Source organism: Gossypium arboreum, chromosome 8 (genome assembly GCF_025698485.1).
Source record: "Gossypium arboreum isolate Shixiya-1 chromosome 8, ASM2569848v2, whole genome shotgun sequence".
NCBI classification, from domain to species: Eukaryota; Viridiplantae; Streptophyta; class Magnoliopsida; order Malvales; family Malvaceae; genus Gossypium; species Gossypium arboreum.
In genome coordinates this window covers 109,461,821-109,467,398 of record NC_069077.1, presented here as the reverse complement: position 1 = coordinate 109,467,398, position 5,578 = coordinate 109,461,821, and the positions used below count along the sequence as shown (strand labels likewise).

Genomic DNA, 5,578 nt, shown 5'->3' with positions numbered 1-5,578 from the left:
GTATCAATTAAATTCCTTCATAGTATCAATTAAATTTCTTTGATTAAATCATATTATTAGTCAAGTATAATGTGTGAAGTTGTAGACTTAAATTCATATTATTTGATTAGATCATTTTTAATATTTATACTTTTTTAATTTTGAGATTTTAGTCTTGATAAAACTATTGCAATTATATCTATTAATTAACTTTTTTATGAGTAATATGTGAAACTAGTAAGCTAACATGACATTACACATGTAATAATAAGTTTAGAGTATTATATTTAAAAATATAAAAATTAACTTAATGAATTTATTAATTACACTTTAATTATGACTAAAATTTTAATATTTAAAAATATAAATTAAAAATCACTAAATTATAATATCAAATTCACAAAAGATTTATAGCAAAATTTAAACTAACTATAATCCCACCTATGGCCAAAATGTTGTGTATTTCAAGGAATTAATATATACCTCTTTCTCTTCCTTGTGAACCTCCATAAATTCTCTCATCACCATCACCATCCCCCCCTTTCTCTCTCTCTCTCTCTCTTTTTCTCTCCTGTCAAACCCACTGTCTTGATAAACAGTACTGCACAAGGAGAAGAATCGGTTGTTTTATGGTGATCATGGTTTGTCTTTTCTTTTATTTTTTTTTGGTCTATCAAAATTGTTATTGGCTTTTGCGGTTGAATTGGATGTTGATTGTTTTTGATGTTGGTGGGTTAGGGAATTGAAAAGCCCGCATGGTTAGAAGCACTGTACACACAAAAATTCTTTGTGGGGTGTTGTTACCATGAGACAGCAAAGAAGAATGAAAAGAACGTGTGCTGCTTGGATTGTTGCATCAGTATCTGCCCTCATTGCATACCCTCACATCGCTTTCACAGGCTTCTGCAGGTTCGTCGCTACGTCTACCATGATGTTGTCAGATTGGAAGATGTTCAGAAGCTTATCGATTGCTCTAATGTTCAGGTTAGTTCATTATTTCACTCAGAGTTTGCCTTTCAGCTCAGAGTTGGTAACTGATGATTATGACTTGAATTGGGTTAGGCATATACTATTAACAGTGCTAAAGTGGTGTTCATCAAGAAGAGGCCTCAAAACAGGCAATTCAAAGGCGCTGGAAACTACTGTACTTCTTGTGACAGAAGTCTTCAAGACCCTTTTATCCATTGCTCTCTGGGCTGCAAGGTATATACTCTAATCTAACCTAATGTTAATATTGATCAGCAGCAGCATGCAATGAAATGAGGCTTAACCTTTTAGAACTGAATTATTAATTATCAGGTGGATTTTGTGGTAAAACACTACAAAGACCTCACGCCATTCTTAAGGACATGCAATACCTTGACAATCAGCCCTGACTTTTTGATTCCACAAGACATGGGAGAGGATGAGATGACAAACGAGACGCCACATTCGACAGTAGTGGATAGCAATGAGCGACAAAGCTTGTCCTCAGGGTCAGACAACACCAGCATGGCAATGGCAATGGCAATGGTATGGCATACAATTCTGATCAGCACCAGATTGTGAGGAAGAAGAGAAGTGGGCTGTATTTGTGCGGGAGATCAGCTTCCAAGGTGTCTGATGAGGACATGGCTACAAGCATGAGTAGAAGAAAAGGCATTCCCCAGAGATCTCCTCTATGTTAGCAAAAACAATAACTTAGAAAATAATCATAACCCTAAAGAGTTCAAATTACAAATTTTTTGGTCTACTTTTTTAATTTTGGACTGAATCATTAGTTTCAAAATGCTATAAGACTCTGTCTGTCTCTCTTTTCAAATTAATTTAGTCACTTGGTCGGGGGGTTTTGTCTTAATTAATGGCATCACGTGATTCCCAGTTCCAAGTTAAGTATTGGTACAATTTCTTCTTTTTCTCGTAACTATATCATTATTTATATTTATAGGTTTACTAAATCCGAGTGATTATCTGCATTGGTTGAAGAGTTTTTATTGATTAACGTTTTCCTATATTTATTTATTAATGAATTGGAGAACTTATTGTTTATTATTAAGCCTGTGAAGAGGTAGCTACCTTCTAATTAAGGCTAATGAAAGATGATGGATGGATGGGAAATAGTCTTATAAATAAATCTCAATATCGACCCTCTCAAGGTCTCATGTGTGATGAAGGATGTTGTAAGAAATTGTTTTCCAAGTGTCGTGAGAGAATGGAATGGAAGATTAAAAGTCCTTGAGATTTTCTTCACACAATTTCCTCGTGGACGGAGAGTAATTTAGTTTTTTGACCAGTCAAAAACCCTACCACTCTAAAAAACAAGTCGTTATAAGGGTACTAGTACTTGAGAGAAACGAAATATTAACTAAGCACACGCTCTTTATCTTTTTTTAATTTTTTAACAACAGTTGAACTTAATTTTAGTTTTAAGATTCGACCAAAATTTTTTATATAGAATTTTAAAATTTTATAAATTAGTAATTTTTAAAATAATAATAATTTAATTTAATCTTTTAAAATTTATAAAAATATAAATTATTTAAATAATAAATTTAATTTCATCCCTCTAACAAATTTTCCCATCTATACTTTATTTTCTTTTATATAATTTAATAACTCAATTTTAATTTTTATAATGCATCGCCTTCTTACATGAGACTCATCTAAATCCTTTTTTTTTACAGGATAATGGTTTTATTTCAATTATGCTCCTCTATTTTTAAAATTATATAACAATGATCAAATGTTAGTTTTGATCCTTATGCTAACTCAAATTTGAGATTTAATCTCTACACTTTTTGGTATAATTTGATAACTCAACTTTTACAATGTCATTAGTTAATTTAAATACTTTATTCTAATTAAAAAAAATCTAACATGAATTTTAAGAATTTTTGCATAAAACACTTCTCCGGTCTCTCTCAATTTCGATATTGAGCAAATCAATCACTATAAAAGATTGAAGCAATTTAATTCTTATCAAATTAGCAACTAATGACAATAAATTACGGTGTTAATATTTTTCGTTAATTGTACATAATTTCGATTGGTATAATAACAAATTTATTTCTCAATATTTATATATTCTATGTAAATGTTGATAGAACATGTAAATGTTACAGGCTAAATTTTTTAATGTTAGAGTATTCTCAAAGACCAATCATGTGATGATTGTAATAAGATACTTGTTTACCTAGCTAATTAATAAAGACGTGGGCATTATTACTTTTAGCCTTTATTTCTGCGGGTTAAATAAATTGTTTAATAAAAAAGTCCTAAGAATAATATGATTATTTTTACATGTCCTTAGGCAAGTATTATTGTAGGCTTGGACAACACTAATGCATTGAGACTAATATGTTCTTGAATATAACAAAATGTTGTTATGGATATGTGATATCAAGTGAACACATAAGTATTGTTAAAGAACAATATACCATGATAATGCTTCTTGGATTATTATGTAATAGTCATCACGGTATATACCATGAGAATGCTTCTTGGATTATTATGTAATAGTCATCACGGTATTTCTCATAGTGATTGATAATTATACATATGGTTCTTAGACTTAAGATCATCAAAGTTCCAACATTGTAAGTCAAATGCTTTGACACGGTCAAACATCTTCTATAAATGGTTATACTATAAAGACTGGTGTCAAGGATGCCATAATCTACGTAGTGCTATATGAATGATCAAGATAGGATTTGTCCTTCCTATATAATGGGAATGATATCTCTAGCCCTTTGATCAGGTGAGACTAGAAATGCATAATCATGTTCAAATGAGTTAATATAAGATATCATATATATCTAAGTTTACTCAGGATGTAATGGATAAAAGATTAGACTATACAAGTTTGATTATTCCATTACTTGTGTTCAATATAGATATCATGGAAAAAAAGATATACTACATGATGCTATTATCATAGAAAGGCTATGTTGAACCACAACTTCTTATAACTTGGGTAGCAATGATGTGTTGCTAGATGTCACTCACTATTCATAATATTAGAAGTGTTTTAATATTACTTGCTAGGTTAAAGGATCCTATATAGTTACACATTATGATTGGAAAGATCAGAGCCCAAGATAGTTGGAATTATACTTAACTTGTCAATAAATTAAATTAATTTGATAAGGTTAAAATTATATACGATATCTATGCATGCTAACACACACATAAAGTGGTCAAATTAAAATATTGTGAAATATGTTTCTATTTTATGTGGATAAATCTATTTTAACGAATTTATTAAATAAATCTATTCGATAATTTCAGTCAAAGAAGAATTTAAAGGATTGATATAAATTGATATAATTTTGGAAAGAGTATAAGGTTTATGAATGTGATCCCTAAAATCCCCCTTCGAGATTTATGTCAATTCAAAAGGGTAATGCTTTGAAGAAGAAAAGACAACTCTCTTATTTTCTTACCATGATTAGTTACTCAAAATGGTATCTTTCTAGCATCAAAGAAAAAAAATTGAAATCCTCAGACAAAGTTTCAAGAGTTCTCTAATTGTTTTCTTTTGGGATGGATACCTTAGAGGCTGAATAACGTTGTGGTTGTGGTTTGATTTTTGCATAAAAAAAAAACTACCATCATCAAAATTTCTCTTTTCAGATTAATGAAGGTATAACTTTGGTACCTACCTTAAATCCAGATTCACTCCTCACACATTGATCCATGAGTTATGGTTGTCGAATTATTTTTTTCACTACGTCATGGGTTGTACCAACGTTCCAATAGTTAATTCATGACTAAATTGATAGAATGTGTAGATATTGCAAGTTAAATTTATTTAATCAAGATCAAATTGATAGAATGTGTAAACTTTAAAGATTGAATTTCTTATAATATCAATATATATTTGTCGAAAAGCATTAACATTGTGATTAACTGTCATTAGTTGCTCACTTTCAAAAGTAATAGGGATTAAATTGCTCTGAGTTTTTAGAGAGACCAATTTGGTTAATGTCAAGATTGTCAGCGACCAAAGGTCTTTTTATAAATTTTGGCATCGTTAAGATTCTTTGTTAAATTTAGGTAAATCACAATGTATTTTCTTTTTGTCACATGGCTGCCAAGAGAGCTTCTTTTTAATTTCAAAATGTCACACCAATGAATTCAACAATGATAACAACTGGTCTTAAATTTTTTAATTTGAAAAGTAAATAAACTAAATTCTTGAAAGCAAAAATATAAGAACTAAATTCCAAATATATTATAACTTTTAAATTTTTACTTTATAATTTAGCCCAAAATTTAACTCAATACGAAGTGTGAGAATAAAGAATACTAGTACATAAATAATTAGTAGGACCACATGCAATGAAAAGAATTATCCATTAATTATGGTACTTTGAAGGATCACATGTTACATTAAAGATTAAGGCTTTACTGGATAAAATAAAAAGAAAATTAGAAAGATAAAAATTAAATGAGTAGAAAAGTAAAAGGGTAAAAATACAAGGTTGCATTTAGTTTATGAAAATATTTTCTATTTTTATTTTCATTTTTATTTTCATAAAATAATTCTTACTTTAGTTTTTTTAAATTAAAGAAACATGTTTGGTAAATAAAACAATATTTTTCAATAATGAAAACATAT

General features: G+C 29.3%; 1 pseudogene; it reads left to right on the top strand.

The window, feature by feature from the left end:
* Window positions 1–519: 519 nt before the first annotated feature.
* Window positions 520–1,916, top strand: LOC108452324 (protein RGF1 INDUCIBLE TRANSCRIPTION FACTOR 1-like; annotated as a pseudogene).
* Window positions 1,917–5,578: the final 3,662 nt, after the last annotated feature.